General features: G+C 43.2%; 1 pseudogene across 1 annotated transcript; it reads left to right on the forward strand.

The window, feature by feature from the left end:
* Positions 1 to 1,847: 1,847 nt before the first annotated feature.
* On the forward strand, positions 1,848 to 16,777 carry LOC310795229 (annotated as a pseudogene). Its single transcript has 4 exons — positions 1,848 to 3,499; positions 5,253 to 5,269; positions 9,770 to 10,088; positions 14,445 to 16,777. The product of its transcript is annotated as an uncharacterized misc_RNA (transcript).
* The last annotated feature ends 2,181 nt before the right edge of the window (positions 16,778 to 18,958 follow it).

Consider the following 18,958-nt stretch of genomic DNA (forward strand, 5'->3'; position numbering starts at 1 on the left):
GAAGTGAATATTATGTACATGGAAAGATTGAACCAGAATCTTTCAGGGTTTAGTGAATTGATGTGTGATCAAAGTGAATGTTTGAAAAGATCAATAAAGTTTTTAATTCCAAGAATGAATAAAGTATTTATTCTGTATTAGTTTCAGGAAGTCTAGCAAAGCTGCTATAAATTATGAAACTAATGACATTATATAACTGAGTCGATTCTCTCCCTAAAACACAACAAAGTGCAGTCTTCATGTCTGTCTCCTAACTCATCTTGATTGATTTTTGATGTGTGTATATATATATATATATATATATACTAGGCATCTTGCGCACTCGATCTCTAGGCTCGCCTTCTGCGCGACATCGCTACATGTGATTACATGTGTGCAGGTGTGTGTGTGTGTGTGCCCCTTAAGTTTAGATACATCAGTCTTATGACATCACTGATGAAATCATCAGTGATGTCACAATGCTGATGATGGCACTGATACCCACATAATCTTTGCTTCATGACATGTTATAAACAAGGGCTAAACAAACACACACTGTCTCTTTAAAACCATTCCTCTTCCTGGAATGAAGCAAAGCCTGATAACTCCGCCTCCCTGGTCTCAAACACAGCCAGTTCCATTCTGTCCAGATATTTCCTGTTCCCTCCCCTTTCACAGATATGACAAATGCCCAGGTCTGGTTTACATGCTAACATTTTGATTTTGAAAAGGTTTAAACTACCCCTCTGCAAGGGGGTTTGCTTTGGGCCTGTTTAATCTGATGGAGGTGTTTATATGGAGCATTTTTAATCTGTTTGGGTTTTTAAACCTATTATAATCTGATTATTAGGCTCCATGTAAAAAAAACGTGCCTAGTGAATATAAGCCCCCGAAGCTTTTCTAGGCCGGCCCGTTCTGGGTCCAGCAAAAACATGTAGTGTAAACCTGTAGGTTCTTCTCCCACAGTAGACAGACAGACGGCCTGTTTATCTCCACATCCGTCTTGTCTGCTTCTTGTTGGAAAGAGCATCCACGTTCAAAGCTTGCTACGGTGCAGAACAGTTTCCATGTTTGCTTCCATTAGTGTGAAACGTTTTCAATGGGGTGCGTTTGATCCAGTCTGGTGTGTGTGTGTGTGTGTGCAGCATCAGAGAAGGAAAGAAACAGCAGATATGAGACAGTTAGCAGCCCCATTAGGATTCACAATCATATTTTACATGTATACTGTACAAGTGCTTTTGCCTGCAACAGTTGAAGACATAAACTTGATGTCCTCAACTGTCATAAAGTCATGTCATAAAGAACCACGTTACTACAGTAAATGCTGAAACACCACTGAAGAGAGAGAGACAGACACACACACGCAGGCACGCATGTGTGCGTGCACACACACACACACACACACACACACACACACACACACACACACACACACACACACACACACACACACACACACACACACACACAGATAAAGGACCCTTGGACTTTATACTTTGCTTTGGCAAAATTGTTCCTTCAACTTTCACGCCAATAAAGCCATTGAAATGAAAATAAAAAAAAGAAAGAGAGAGAGAGAATAGTTTTACTGTTAAATTTTCTACCAGCCACTTACTTTTGGTAGGTTTTGGAACTTTATTTTAAAATTAGGGGGAATAAGAGGAGAGAGATATTGATCCAAAGTTAAACTATTCTTTATCTCTTTGTCATAATCTTCACTTCATGTTATAAACATGGGCTACTAAAACACACACTGTTCCTTTAAAACCAGTCCTCTTCCTGGAATGAAGCAAAGCCTGATAACCTGCACCCCCCCTTCTTCAGTTGAGGGACAGTGAAACTATCTGACACACTCACTGAGAAGTGAAATGGCGCAGCAAGGAATTGAGATGTTCGGGGGAAAGCTCTGCTGTTCGATCTGTCTGGATCTACTGAAGGATCCGGTGGCTATTCCCTGTGGGCACAACTACTGTATGAGCTGTATTAAAAGCTCCTGGGATGAAGAGGATCAGAAGAAAATCCACAGCTGCCCCCAATGCAGACAGACCTTCACACCGAGGCCTGTCCTGGTGAAGAACACCATGTTGGCAGAGTTGGTGGAGGACCTGAGGAAGACAGGATTCCAAGCTGCACCTCCTGATCGCTGCTATGCTGGACCTGGAGATGTGGGCTGTGATGTCTGCACTGGGAGAAAGCTGAAAGCCCTCAAGTCCTGTCTGGTGTGTCTGGCCTCTTACTGTGAGCAGCACCTCCAGCCTCACTATGAATCCTCTACCTTTAAGAAACACAGGCTGGTGGAAGCCACCGTGAAGCTTCAGGAGAACATCTGCTCTCGTCACGACGAGGTGATGAAGATGTTCTGCCGTACTGATCAGCAGTGTATCTGTTATCTCTGCTCCGTGGACGAACATAAAGGACACGACACAGTCTCAGCTGCAGCAGAAAGGACCAACAGGCAGAAAGAGCTTGGGGTGAGTCGGCAACAAATCCAGCAAAAACTCCAGGACAGAGAGAAAGACGTGAAGGTGCTTCAACAGAACCTGAAGGCTATGAATCTCTCTGCTGATAAAGCAGTGATGGACAGTGAGAAGATCTTCACTGAGCTGGTCCGTCTCATTGAGAAGAGAAGCTCTGAAGTGAAGGAGCAGATCAGATCCCAGCAGAAAGAGGAAGCGAGTCGGGCCGAAGAACTCCAGGTGAAGCTGAAGCAGGAGATCTCTGAGCTGAGGAGGAAAGACGCTGAGCTGGAGCAGCTCTCACACACAGAGGATCACATCCACTTTCTACACCGTTACGGCTCGCTTTCACGTCTAAATGAATCTACAGACTCACCCAGGATCGATACCCATCCTCTGCACTACTTTGAGGATGTGACTGCAGCTGTGTCAGAGGTCAGAGATAAACTACAGGACGTTCTGACAGAGGCATGGCCTAATAACTCACTGACAGTGACTCGAGTGGATGTTTTACTGCCACAACCAGAGCCCAAGACCAGAGCTGACTTCTTACAATATTCACGTCAGATCACACTGGATCCAAACACAGTAAACGCACTGCTGTTATTATCTGAGGGGAACAGAAAAGCAACATACATGAGTGAAGAACAGTTATATTCTAGTCACCCAGACAGATTCACTACCTTCTGGCAGGTCCTGAGTAGAGAGGGTCTGACTGGACGTTGTTACTGGGAGGTGGAGTGGAGCGGGGGGGGTTGCAATAGCTGTTGCTTATAAGACTATTAGCAGAACGGTGAATGTAAGTCGTTTTGGATACAATGACAAGTCTTGGGAATTATATTATTGCGGCACTCTTTATGAATTTGTACATAAGAGTATCAGAACTCCCATCCCAGGCCGTCTGCCCTCCAGAGTAGGAGTGTACCTGGATCACAGAGCAGGTATTCTGTCCTTCTACAGCGTCTCTGAAACCATGACTCTCCTCCACAGAGTCCAGACCACATTTACTCAGCCTCTCTATGCTGGACTTTGGCTTTATGGTGCAGACACTTCTGCTGAGTTGTGTAATCTGAACTAGACAGAGTTATTAAAGCAGCAATGTGTGGTGTTCCTGCACTGCTCTTACAGGAGATCACCTGTCAATCAAACAATGTGGGCAGGGCTTAGATTTGATGTTGCTGCAGTTTGAGTGTCTCTTCTCTCTGTCCGTTCAGTCATGGTGGCTATCACTGCTCATGCTAACGGGCTGTGCATCTTCACTGACCTCACGATTCCATTCGATTATCATTTACCGGCCTTTGATTGGATTCCACGATGCATCATGATGCATCTCAATGCATCCTCAATGTTCTATATTACTGCACATGGCTACCTTTTCATCAATTATTACAACAAGCAGTGGGATAAATATGAACTCCCCTTTTATTTAGAAAGTGCTTTACAAATCAGAATGTCAAAAATAAATGTTAAACATAAATGTCTTATCATTCAATTCAATTGTAAACTAAAATAAACTAGAAAAGTGCATTCAGTCAGCAGAGTGTACAGTAGCTCTCCGCCAGGCCCCGCTACGCCTAACCATGGCCAAACCGAACCACTTGCCGATAACAAGGAAACATTAAACCGCCACATTGTTTAATTGAGTCTGGTGTACAACCAAGAGTGAACGGCACATATCATGTTTATAGCCTGTCTTAATTTTTAATATAATAATAATAATAATAATACTAATAATAATAATAAGAAAGGGTTGGAAATAATTTAAAATAAAGCAACAGACTGCAGCCCCACCAAAAATCAATAACTTTATCGTAGGCTATATGATACTATATTTAAATGTCCGTTGATATATCCTGGTTTTCATTTGTGCGAAATGCAACGTAGAACTCTTTGCTTTATTATAGCTGAGTAGTTGTTAATAATTGTATTTTGTTCCCTGCTCTTTGTAGAAAAGTGAACTATGTAATCATTATTATTATAATCAATATGGTGAGGATTTGCTTTCCTCCACAGTGCTGACGTACTGTTTAACAGATTGATTGTGTGCATGAAGTGAATATTATGTACATGGAAAGATTGAACCAGAATCTTTCAGGTTTTAGTGAATTGATGTGTGATCAAAGTGAATGTTTGAAAAGATCAATAAAGTTTTTAATTCCAAGAATGAATAAAGTATTTATTCTGTATTAGTTTCAGGAAGTCTAGCAAAGCTGCTATAAATTATGAAACTAATGACATTATAACTGAGTCGATTCTCTCCCTAAAACACAACAAAGTGCAGTCTTCATGTCTGTCTCCTAACTCATCTTGATTGCTTTTTGATGCGTGTGTGTGTATATATATATATATATATATATATATACACAATCATATATATATATCATATATATATATATATATATATATATATATATATATATACGATTACGATTGAGATTACATGTGCGATTACATGTGCGATTACATGTGGTGTGTGTGTGTGTGTGTGTGTGTGCCCCTTAAGTTTAGATCCATCAGTCTTATGACATCACTGATGAAATCATCAGTGTCTTATGACATCACTGATGACATCATCGGTGACTTATGACATCACTGATGACATTATCAGTGATGTCACAATGCTGATGATGGCACTGATACCCACATAATCTTTGCTTCATGACATGTTATAAACAAGGGCTAAACAAACACACACTGCCGCTTTAAAACCATTCCTCTTCCTGGAACGAAGCAAAGCCTGATAACTCCGCCTCCCTGGTCTCAAACACAGCCAGTTCCATTCTGTCCAGATATTTCCTGTTCCCTCCCCTTTCACAGATATGACAAATGCCCAGGTCTGGTTTACATGCTAACATTTTGATTTTGAAAAGGTTTAAACTACCCCTCTGCAAGGGGGTTGGGTTTTTAAACCTATTATAATCTGATTATTAGGCTCCATGTAAAAAAACGTGCCTAGTGAATATAAGCCCCCGAGGCTTTTCTAGGCCGGCCCGTTCTGGGTCCAGCAAAAACATGTAGTGTAAACCTGTAGGTTCTTCTCCCACAGTAGACAGACAGACGGCCTGTTTATCTCCACATCCGTCTTGTCTGCTTCTTGTTGGAAAGAGCATCCACGTTCAAAGCTTGCTACGGTGCAGAACACTTTCCATGTTTGCTGCCATCAGTGTGAAACGTTTTCATTGGGGTGCGTTTGATCCAGTCTGGTGTGTGTGTGTGTGCAGCATCAGAGAAGGAAAGAAACAGCAGATATGAGACAGTTAGCAGCCCCATTAGGATTCACAATCATATTTTACATGTATACTGTACAAGTGCTTTTGCCTGCAACAGTTGAGGACATAAACTTGATGTCCTCAACTGTCATAAAGTCATGTTATAAAGAACCACGTTACTACAGTAAATGCTGAAACGTCACTGAAGAGAGAGAGACAGAGACACACACGCAGGCACGCATGTGCGCGCGCACACACACACACACACACACACACACACACACACACACACACACACACACACACACAAATGAAAATAAAAAAGAGAGAGAGAGAATAGTTGTACTGTTAAATTCTCTACCAGCCACTTACTTTTGGTAGGTTTTGGAACTTTATTTTAAAATTAGGGGGAATAGGAGGAGAGATATCAATCCAAAGTTCAGCTATTCCTAATCTCTTTGTCATAATCTTCACTTCATCTTATAAACAAGGGCTAAACACACACTGTTCCTTTAAAAGCACTCCTCTTCCTGGAATGAAGCAAAGCCTGATAACCTGCACCCCCCAGCCAGCCTAAATAGTTAATTTCCACAAGGCTTTGGAACTTTATTTTGAAATGTTGCACTTAAAGTGAGGGGGATAAGGGGGGAGAGAGATATTGATTGTAAGTTTGTATTTAAACACACACTGCCTCTTTAACGCTCCTCTTCCTGGACTAAAGGAAAGCCTGATAACCCCTCCCTCAAACACAGCCAGTTCTATTCTCTCCACATATTTCCTGTTCCTCCCCTTTCACAGATCTGCCAGTTTATAGATAGGTGTAAACATGCTGTGAAGTGCAAGAGCTGACCAGCACATTCACTGCAGATCAGCACAGGGGCGGTTTTAGCATCAGAGCTTTGGGTGGGCTCAGCCCACCCAAAGGTCATGGACCACTGAACCCCTAGGGGGGTCCGGGGGCATGCCCCCCCGGAAGAAAATTTTGTACAGTTTCAAGTAAAAATGGATCAAACTGGCGCACTTTGAGATCAAAATGAAGAGACTAGATCTATGAAGAACTACACACATCAATATCTTCTTTACCGTTCTGTGGTTTTACAGCAATGAAAAAATAATTGTTTCCCTATATATACTATATATATTCTGCATACAGGTTACTATATGGTAGAATTATGCTTGCATAAATAATACCAAAATCACTTCAGGGGAGTTTCAAGTAAAGTAACATTTTGCTTTGTAGGCAAAACAAAAGTAAAATTAAATCAAAAGGGAACTTCCTAACTTATTGGCTGGAATAATATTCCGACAAGATAATAATATACTGCCAATGGCGAGTTGACTCGTCAAAAAAAATCCAACGGTTGACTGCCAATGACGAGTTGAGACGTCAAAAAAAAAAACGGTGCTACGTGGATCAATGCCCCCCACATCTCCTATAAAAATATTGGAGCTACCGAACGTGTACAACCCATTCCACCGACCCACTAAGTGGCGACAGTGCTCTCCATTCTAGAGGAAGGCAAGCAAAAAGCAGTGTGAGGAAGCCATTCTCATGAAAATGGATTGGCGAAAACGCTTTCGCGCTTGGGAGCTGGCGGTGGGGTTTTGCAAATTTGCATAATAGATTACGGGTGGAACACACTTTGAAACACGCAGCATAAATAAGACCAGAATCGCAAAAGCTTCATCAAAGCTCTCAGAACCCCAAGAAACGAGCGAGCCCATCCACACTTGCCCAGCGGCCGCCAGCAGACAGGCAGCAGCAGCAAAGCAGTGAGCCTGGTGACGCGAGGTTACAGCAGCAACAGAAACGAGCTTGTGACACGCCCGCTGCAGCCAAGAAGAACACACACGGAGGGAGGAGTTTGAAGGAGAGGGGTGTTTCCTGCTGTTATGGAGGAAATTACTGTTCAAAACTATTGTTTAGATGTCTGACGTCTTACTGATGCCAAAAATGAATGGTTAAAGTGACTGTTCTATCGAATTTCACAAAAAGCTATTTATCTCAGAATAAATTTTCAGACGCTGAAACCATGCTGTATTCAAGTGCTAATGCCTACATAACTACTAACTCTACAAACTAACTCTTTTAGACAGAGAAAGCACACATTCTATTAGTTCTTTTTAGATATCTTGTGTTCACAAAATCTTAGCAGAAAAGAATCCTCAGGTCTTGAAAGATGAGCCAGAATCCTCAAAAAAACCCTCTGGCAGAAGCTAACTACAGTATTGAAAAACGGCTGGCAGTGAATGTGTTAACATTGGCTCAACCAGCCCATCTTACTGACCACCAGGGGTCCTGGTCCTTAATCCCTTTTTATTACTCCCATGCCACTGGTACTGTACACAAACAAGGCTGTTTAAATATCTGCCTTGCACTCCCTTTGAGCAGGGGTGTCAGACTCATATTAGGTAGAGGGCCGGATTTGTTCAACTGAGACCTCATGGGGGCCGGATTTTTTTTTTACTAAAATCAATTCGACTCATTTACCTTTCTCTTTTTCGACAGCATCTTGTTCAGGGGCGGACTGGGATCATAATTCAGGCCGGGCATTAGATACCAAGCAGGCCAGGCCGATACGGGCCGACGCGCGTGCCGGCGTCAGAAAAATTTGGGCCGTTTAAAGCTCAATTTGGGCCGTTTGAAGCCAGATGTGGGCCGTTTGAAGCCCAATTTGGGTCGTTTAAAGCCCGATTTGGGCCGTTTGAAGCCCAATTTGGGCCGTTTGAAGCCCAATTTGGGCCAAGTCCAATTTTACAATGAGATGCACCCACTTTAATCCTGAATAAAGTAATAAAACCACTAGTAAACCAGTAGGCGGCGCCTGGCCTGCTGTTCAGTGAGTGGCCTGACTGCGGGCACAATTTGTTTTTGTTTTGTTTTTTTGCAGGCCAGGCCAGGCCAGGCCAGGCCACCGGGCATTTGCCCGACGTGCCCGATTATGCAGTCCGCGCCTGATCTTGTTGATTCTTTTGTTTTTTGGTAGGTAGCTGAATGCGCGATTCAATTCCAGCGTGGCATCATGGCGGCTTTGTTTACACCTGATGACCTACTGACATACTTCCTTGTAGTGCAGGTTAATTAACTTATGAATGAACTCTTAGCTTGCTTATTAGCCACACGTAGTTCATGATAATGAGTTGCGAATTTAATAATAATAATAATATACGTATATATATATATATTTTAATATTCCAAAACATCTCGCGGGCCGGATGAAACCTGCCCGTGGGCCGGATCCGGCCCGCGGGCCGTATCTCTGACATCCCTGCCTTAGAGGGAAATAACAAGCCTGTAAGAACTTTTATTGAGATACTGAACTAACATCACAGCAAGACATAAGTGATGCCATGCACGCATGTTAAGCTATCGTCATCATCACATCAGACAGGCTGTGTAAAGCAGCCACTTGCGATTCTGAAGGGCTTAATTTCATTCAGATAACAAGGGACCCGTTTGAAAATGTTTGTCACTTATACTCATATGTTTCTCAAAAAACATCACATCCATTTACACCCGCTTACTGCGAGCTAGCATGACATGGCTGGCTGGTGCTAATTTGCATATCAATATGCGCTAATTAAGTAACTACTAACGACTCTGACTGCTCAATGCTCACCTCAGTTTCATTGATCATGAGTGGGGAGAACGATTGTGTGGACTGTGGAGGACCACTTCGCTGCTGTACTGTGTGTGACCTGTGTGAAGTGATGTGGGATTAGGCAGATAGATGGAGGAGGGAGCGCCTGCGCAGCCGCGGTTCTAGAAACTTTTCGGGTGGGCTGAACCCCCCTAAATTTTTGTCTCAGCCCACCCTAAGAACATAGAGGGGGGGGGGAAACATGCACACAGCGGATTGAGTGTAGTCAGAAACTGCTACTAATGACCACCATGGATTTGGAGAGGGATTTAAAAAAAAAAAAAAAAAAAAAAAAAAAAAAAGTTTTTTGCCTCTATTTTTTTTGGGTGGGCTGAGACTATTTTTGGGTGGGCTAAAGCCCACCCAAAAACGGCCTAGAACCGCCCCTGGCAGCACATGAACATGAAGAAAACAACAGAGGTTTGGTTTGGAGCAGAGCCCAGCTTGTTTCAGTTCAGAGGAAGTGAAACTATCTGACTCACTGTCACTGAGAAGTGAAATGGCGCAGCAAGGAATTCAGCTGTTCGGGGAAAAGCTCTGCTGTTCGATCTGTCTGGATCTACTGAAGGATCCGGTGGCTATTCCCTGTGGGCACAACTACTGCATGAGCTGTATTAAAAGCTTCTGGGACGAAGAGGATCAGAAGAAAATCCACAGCTGCCCCCAGTGCAGACGGACCTTCACACCGAGGCCTGTCCTGGTGAAGAACACCATGTTGGCAGAGTTGGTGGAGGACCTGAGGAAGACAGGATTCCAAGCTGCTCCTCCTGATCGCTGCTATGCTGGACCAGGAGATGTGGGCTGTGATTTCTGCACTGGGAGAAAGCTGAAAGCCCTCAAGTCCTGTCTGGTGTGTCTGGCCTCTTACTGTGAGCAGCACCTCCAGCCTCACTATGAATCCTCTACCTTTAAGAAACACAGGCTGGTGGAAGCCACCGTGAAGCTTCAGGAGAACATCTGCTCTCGTCACGACGAGGTGATGAAGATGTTCTGCCGTACTGATCAGCAGTGTATCTGTTATCTCTGCTCCGTGGACGAACATAAGGGACACGACACAGTCTCAGCTGCAGCAGAAAGGACCAACAGGCAGAAAGAGCTCGGGGTGAGTCGGCAACAAATCCAGCAAACACTCCAGGACAGAGAGAAAGACGTGAAGGTGCTTCAGCAGGAGGTGGAGGCTATGAATCTCTCTGCTGATAAAGCAGTGGAGCACAGTGAGAAGACCTTCACTGAGCTGGTCCGTCTCATTGAGAAGAGGAGCTCTGAAGTGAAGCAGCAGATCAGATCCCAGCAGAAAGAGGAAGCGAGTCGGGCCGAAGAACTCCAGGTGACGCTGAAACAGGAGCTTGCTGAGCTGAGGAGGACAGACGTTGAGCTGGAGCAGCTCTCACACACAGAGGATCACATCCACTTCCTCCACAGTTACTGCTCGCTGTCACGTCTCAGTCAATCTACAGACTCACCCAGGATCGATACCCGTCCTCTGCGTTACTTTGAGGATGTGACTGCAGCTGTGTCAGAGGTCAGAGAGAAACTACAGGACGTTCTGACAGAGGCATGGCCTAAGATCTCACTGACAGTGACTCAAGTGGATGTTTTACTGCGACCACCCAAGACCAGAGCTGACTTCTTACAATATTCACGTCAGATCACACTGGATCCAAACACAGCATACAAAACGCTGTTATTATCTGAGGGGAACAGAAAAGCAACACGCATGATAAAAGAACAGTTATATTCTAGTCACCCAGACAGATTCACTTACTGGTGTCAGGTCCTGAGTAGAGAGGGTCTGACTGGACGTTGTTACTGGGAGGTGGAGTGCATCGGGACGTCTGGAGTTTCAGTAGCAGTCTCATATAAAGATATTAGCAGAACAGATTGTGAAAGTGCATTTGGATGCAATGACAAGTCTTGGTCATTACAATGTGGCAGCAGTAGTAGTTACTTCGGACATAAGAGTATCGTAACTCACATCTCAGTTCCTCAGTCCCCCAGAGTAGTAGGAGTGTACCTGGATCACAGAGCAGGTATTCTGTCCTTCTACAGCGTCTCTGAAACCATGACTCTCCTCCACAGAGTCCAGACCACATTTACTCAGCCTCTCTATGCTGGACTTTCGCTTCATCATCATGTTGGAGTCACTGCTGAGTTGTGTGATCTGAACTAGACAGAGTTATTAAAGCAGCAATGTGTGGTGTTCCTGCACTGCTCTTACAGGAGATCACCTGTCAATCAGACAGTGTGGGCGGGGCTTAGATTTGATGTTGCTGCAGTTTGAGTGTCTCTTCTCTCTGTCTGTTCAGTCATGGTGTCTATCACTGCTCATGCTAACGCGCTGTGCATCTTCACTGGCCTCACGATTCCATTCGATTACCATTTACCGGCCTTTGATTGGATTCCTCGATGCATCATGATGCATCTCAATGCATCCTCAATGTTCTATATTACTGCACATGGCTACCTTTTCATCAATTATTACAACAAGCAGTGGGATAAATATGAACTCCGCTTTTATTTAGAAAGTGCTTTACAAATCAGAATGTCAAAAATAAATGTTAAACATAAATGTCTTATCATTAAATTCCATTGTAAACTAAAATAAACTAGAAAAGTGCATTCAGTCAGCAGAGTGTAGCTCTCCGCCAGGCCCCGCTACGCCTAACCATGGCCAAACCGAACCACTTGCTGATAACAAGGAAACATTAAACCGCCACATTGTTTAATTGAGTCTGGTGTACAACCAAGAGTGAACGGCACATATCATGTTTATAGCCTGTCTTACAGTAGCCAAAATAATAAAGATTTAAAAGCTTGTTCAGTTAAGATTTGAGAAAGGGTTGGAAATAATTTAAAATAAAGCAACAGACTGCAGCCCCACCAAAAATCAATAACTTTATCGTAGGCTATATGATACTATATTTAAATGTCCGTTGATATATCCTGGTTTTCATTTGTGTGAAATGCAACGTAGAACTCTTTGCTTTATTATAGCTGAGTAGTTGTTAATAATTGTATTTTGTTCCCTGCTCTTTGTAGAAAAGTGAACTATGTAATCATTATTATTATAATCAATATGGTGAGGATTTTGTTTTCCTCCACAGTGCTGACGTACTGTTTAACATATTGATTGTGTGGATGAAGTGAATATTATGTACATGAAAAGATTGAACCAGAATCTTTCAGGTTTTAGTGAATTGATGTGTGATCAAAGTAAATGTTTGAAAAGATCAATAAAGTTTTTAATTCCAAGAATGAATAAAGTATTTATTCTGTATTAGTTTCAGGAAGTCTAGCAAAGCTGCTATAAATTATGAAACTAATGACATTATAACTGAGTCGATTCTCTCCCTAAAACACAACAAAGTGCAGTCTTCATGTCTGTCTCCTAACTCATCTTGATTGCTTTTTGATGTGTGTGTGTGTGTATATATATATATATATATATATATATATATATATATATATATACATACTAGGCATCTTGCGCACTCGATCTCATCAGTGTCTTATGACATCACTGATGACATCATCGGTGACTTATGACATCACTGATGACATTTTCAGTGATGTCACAATGTTGATGATGGCACTGATACACACATAATCTTTGCTTCATGACATGTTATAAACAAGGGCTAAACAAACACACACTGCCGCTTTAAAACCATTCCTCTTCCTGGAACGAAGCAAAGCCTGATAACTCCGCCTCCCTGGTCTCAAACACAGCCAGTTCCATTCTGTCCAGATATTTCCTGTTCCCTCCCCTTTCACAGATATGACAAATGCCCAGGTCTGGTTTACATGCTAACATTTTTATTTTGATCGGATTCTGAAAAGGTTTAAACTACCCCTCTGCAACGGGGTTTGCTTTGGGCCTGTTTAATCTGATGGAGGTGTTTATATGGAGCATTTTTAATCTGTTTGGGTTTTTAAACATATTATAATCTGATTATTAGGCTCCATGTAAAAAAACGTGCCTAGTGAATATAAGCCCCCGAGGCTTTTCTAGGCCGGCCCGTTCTGGGTCCAGCAAAAACATGTAGTGTAAACCTGTAGGTTCTTCTCCCACAGTAGACAGACAGACGGCCTGTTTATCTCCACATCCGTCTTGTCTGCTTCTTGTTGGAAAGAGCATCCACGTTCAAAGCTTGCTACGGTGCAGAACACTTTCCATGTTTGCTTCCATTAGTGTGAAACGTTTTCATTGGGGTGCGTTTGATCCAGTCTGGTGTGTGTGTGTGTGCAGCATCAGAGAAGGAAAGAAACAGCAGATATGAGACAGTTAGCAGCCCCATTAGGATTCACAATCATATTTTACATGTATACTGTACAAGTGCTTTTGCCTGCAACAGTTGAGGACATAAACTTGATGTCCTCAACTGTCATAAAGTCATGTCATAAAGAACCACGTTACTACAGTAAATGCTGAAACGTCACTGAAGAGAGACAGAGACACACACACACGCACGCACGCACGCACGCACGCACGCACACACACACACACACACACACACACACACACACACACACACACACACACACACACACACACACACACACACACAAATGAAAATAAAAAAGAGAGAGAGAGAATAGTTTTACTGTTAAATTTTCTACCAGTCACTTACTTTTGGTAGGTTTTGGAACTTTATTTTAAAATTAGGGGGAATAAGAGGAGAGAGATATTGATCCAAAGCTCAACTATTCCTAATCTCTTTGTCATAATCTTCACTTCATGTTAGTTAAACACACACTGTTCCTTTAAAAGCACTCCTCTTCCTGGAATGAAGCAAAGCCTGATAACCTGCACCTTCCCCCTTCTTCAGTTGAGGGACAGTGAAACTATCTGACACTCTCACTGAGAAGTGAAATGGCGCAGCAAGAGCTGTTCGGGGAAAAGCTCTGCTGTTCGATCTGTCTGGATCTACTGAAGGATCCGGTGGCTATTCCCTGTGGGCACAGCTACTGTATGAGCTGTATTAAAAGCTTCTGGAACGAAGAGGATCAGAAGAAAATCCACAGCTGCCCCCAGTGCAGACAGACCTTCACACCGAGGCCTGTCCTGGTGAAGAACACCATGTTGGCAGAGTTGGTGGAGGACCTGAGGAAGACAGGATTCCAAGCTGCACCTCCTGACCGCTGCTATGCTGGACCAGGAGATGTGGGCTGTGATGTCTGCACTGGGAGAAAGCTGAAAGCCCTCAAGTCCTGTCTGGTGTGTCTGGCCTCTTACTGTGAGCAGCACCTCCAGCCTCACTATGAATCCTCTACCTTTAAGAAACACAGGCTGGTGGAAGCCACCGTGAAGCTTCAGGAGAACATCTGCTCTCGTCACGATGAGGTGATGAAGATGTTCTGCCGTACTGATCAGCAGTGTATCTGTTATCTCTGCTCCATGGAGGAACATAAGGGACACGACACAGTCTCAGCTGCAGCAGAAAGGACCAACAGGCAGAAAGAGCTCGGGGTGAGTCGGCAACAAATCCAGCAAACACTCCAGGGCAGAGAGAAAGACGTGAAGGTGCTTCAACAGAACCTGAAGGCTATCAATCTCTCTGCTGATAAAGCAGTGATGGACAGTGAGAAGATCTTCACTGAGCTGGTCCATCTCATTGAGAAGAGAAGCTCTGAAGTGAAGGAGCAGATCAGATCCCAGCAGAAAGAGGAAGCGAGTCGGGCCGAAGAACTCCAGGAGAAGCTGAAACAGGAGATTGCTGAGCTGAGGAGGAAAGACGCTGAGCTGGAGCAGCTCTCACACACAGAGGATCACATCCACTTCCTCCACAGTTACCCCTCGCTGTCACGTCTCAGTCAATCTACAGACTCACCCAGGATCGATACCCGTCCTCTGCGCTACTTTGAGGATGTGACTGCAGCTGTGTCAGAGGCCAGAGATAAACTACAGGACATTCTGACAGAGGAACGGCCTAAGATCTCACTGACAGTGACTCAAGTGGATGTTTTACTGCCACAACCAGAGCCCAAGACCAGAGCTGGCTTCTTACAATATTCACGTCAGAGCACACTGGATCCAAACACAGCACACACAGGGCTGTTATTATCTGAGGGGAACAGAAAAGCAACAGGCATGAGTGCAGCACAGTTATATTTTAGTCACCCAGACAGATTCACTTCCTGCTCTCAGGTCCTGAGTAGAGAGGGTTTGACTGGACGTTGTTACTGGGAGGTGGAGTGGAGCGGGCGGTTTGTTTCAATAGCAGTCTCATATAAAGATATTAGCAGAACAGGGGATGAAAGTACATTTGGAAACAATGACAAGTCTTGGGCATTACAGTGTGGCAGCAATAGTTATCAGTTCAGACATAAGAGTATCACAACTCTCATCTCAGTTCCTCTGTCCTCCAGAGTAGGAGTGTACCTGGATCACAGAGCAGGTATTCTGTCCTACTACAGCGTCTCTGAAACCATGACTCTCCTCCACAGAGTCCAGACCACATTCACTCAGCCTCTCTATGCTGGACTTTGGCTTTATGGTGTTGGAGACACTGCTGAGTTGTGTAATCTGAACTAGACGGAGTTATTAAAGCAGCAATGTGTGGTGTTCCTGCACTGCTCTTACAGGAGATCACCTGTCAATCAAACAGTGTGGGCGGGGCTTAGATTTGATGTTGCTGCAGTTTGAGTGTCTCTTCTCTCTGTCTGTTCAGTCATGGTGGCTATCACTGCTCATGCTAACGGGCTGTGCATCTTCACTGACCTCACGATTCCATTTGATTATCATTTACCGGCCTTTGATTGGATTCCACGATGCATCTCAATGTTCTGTATTACTGCACATGGCTACCTTTTCATCAATTATTACAACAAGCAGTGGGATAAATATGAACTCCCCTTTTTATTTAGAAAGTGCTTTACAAATCAGAATGTCAAAAATAAATGTTAAACATAAATGTCTTATCATTCAATTCAATTGTAAACTAAAATAAACTAGAAAAGTGCATTCAGTCAGCAGAGTGTAGCTCTCCGCCAGGCCCCGCTACGCCTAACCATGGCCAAACCGAACCACTTGCCGATAACAAGGAAACATTAAACCGCCACATTGTTTAATTGAGTTTGGTGTACAACCAAGAGTGAACGGCACATATGTTTATAGCCTGTCTTACAGTAGCCAAAATCATAAAGATTTAAAAGCTTGTTCAGTTAAGGTTTGAGAAAGGAAAATAATTTAAAATAAAGCAACAGACTGCAGCCCCACCAAAAATCAATAACTTTATCGTAGGCTATATGATACTATATTTAAATGTCCGTTGATATATCCTGGTTTTCATTTGTGTGAAATGCAACGTAGAACTCTTTGCTTTATTATAGCTGAGTAGTTGTTAATAATTGTATTTTGTTCCCTGCTCTTTGTAGAAAAGTGAACTATGTAATCATTATTATTATAATCAATATGGTGAGGATTTGTTTTCCTCCACAGTGCTGACGTACTGTTTAACAGATTGATTGTGTGGATGAAGTGAATATTATGTACAGTACATGGAAAGATTGAACCAGAATCTTTCAGGTTTTAGTGAATTGATGTGTGATCAAAGTAAATGTTTGAAAAGATCAATAAAGTTTTTAATTCCAAGAATGAATAAAGTATTTATTCTGTATTAGTTTCAGGAAGTCTAGCAAAGCTGCTATAAATTATGAAACTAATGACATTATAACTGAGTCGATTCTCTCCCTAAAACACAACAAAGTGCAGTCTTCATGTCTGTCTCCTAACTCATCTTGATTGCTTTTTGATGTGTGTGTGTGTATATATATATATATATATATATATATATACATACTAGGCATCTTGCGCACTCGATCTCATCAGTGTCTTATAGGATAGGATAGGATAGACTTTTATTGTCCCGAAGGAAATTTGTCTTGGACATACACCTTATGGCTGCTGTTTGGCAGGCAACACGTACATACAGACAATACATACAGCACATACAACAGGACTATTGCAGTTAGCAAAATTGCACACTGCCCAAAAAGTACCATCCAATGCATAAAAGAGATTAAAAGATATATTTGCTAAAAACAGAATTGCACATTGCCCAGATTGCACAACATTATAGCCTTCTGTATTTAGTAAAATAGGTAAAAACGAACAGAATTTAAAATAGCAGTAAAAACAGTACACAGGTTAAAAACGCCTTCAGCTACTGTTTAGGGCTTTGATGGACAGGGGGACAAAAGAGTTCTTAAAACGATTTAGCCTGCATTTGGGGACCCTGTAGCGCCTGCCAGAGGGGAGGAGCTGGTACTCGTGGTGGAGCACATGGGTAGGATCAGAGCAGATTTTTTGAGCCTGTTGGATGATTGTTTTTTCAAAGACAGCCTGGAGTGAGGGGTGCTGTCTGACACCCAGGATTTTCATGGCCCTCTGTGTCAGCTGAGTGATTTGGGCTTTCAGCTGCACACTGAAGTTGCCGAACCAGGCTGAAATGCCGTACCGCAGGATGCTCTCTATTATGGCATGGTAGAAGAGCAGCAGCACCTTCTGGCTCACGCCAAACACCCTCAGCCTGCGAAGGAAGTGCAGCCGCTGTTGGACCCTGCTGCATACACTCTCCACCTGAACGCTCCAAGTCAGTTTATGACATCACTGATGACATCATCGGTGACTTATGACATCACTGATGACATTTTCAGTGATGTCACAATGCTGATGATGGCACTGATACACACATAATCTTTGCTTCATGACATGTTATAAACAAGGGCTAAACAAACACACACTGCCGCTTTAAAACCATTCCTCTTCCTGGAACGAAGCAAAGCCTGATAACTCCGCCTCCCTGGTCTCAAACACAGTCAGTTCCATTCTGTCCAGATATTTCCTGTTCCCTCCCCTTTCACAGATATGCCAAATGCCCAGGTCTGGTTTACATGCTAACATTTTGATTTTGATCGGATTCTGAAAAGGTTTAAACTACCCCTCTGCAACGGGGTTTGCTTTGGGCCTGTTTAATCTGATGGAGGTGTTTATATGGAGCATTTTTAATCTGTTTGGGTTTTTAAACCTATTATAATCTGATTATTAGGCTCCATGTAAAAAAACGTGCCTAGTGAATATAAGCCCCCGAGGCTTTTCTAGGCCGGCCCGTTCTGGGTCCAGCAAAAACATGTAGTGTAAACCTGTAGGTTCTTCTCCCACAGTAGACAGACAGACGGCCTGTTTATCTCCACATCCGTCTTGTCTGCTTCTTGTTGGAAAGAGCATCCACGTTCAAAGCTTGCTACGGTGCAGAACACTTTCCATGTTTGCTTCCATCAGTGTGAAACATTTTCATTGGGGTGCGTTTGATCCAGCTGGTCTGGTGTGTGTGTGTGCAGCATCAGAGAAGGAAAGAAATAGCAGATATGAGACAGTTAGCAGCCCCATCAGGATTCACAATCATATTTACATGTATACTGTACAAGTGCTTTGCCTGCAACAGTTGAGGACATAAACTTGATGTCCTCAACTGTCATAAAGTCATGTCATAAAGAACCACGTTACTACAGTAAATGCTGAAACGTCACTGAAGAGAGAGAGAGACAGAGACACACACTCAGGCACAGGCACACACACACACACACACCCACACACACACACACACACACACACACACACACACACACACACACACACACACACACACACACACACACACACACACACACA

Source organism: Poromitra crassiceps (genome assembly GCF_964638095.1).
Source record: "Poromitra crassiceps genome assembly, chromosome: 21".
In the NCBI taxonomy this organism is placed as follows: Eukaryota; Metazoa; Chordata; class Actinopteri; order Beryciformes; family Melamphaidae; genus Poromitra; species Poromitra crassiceps.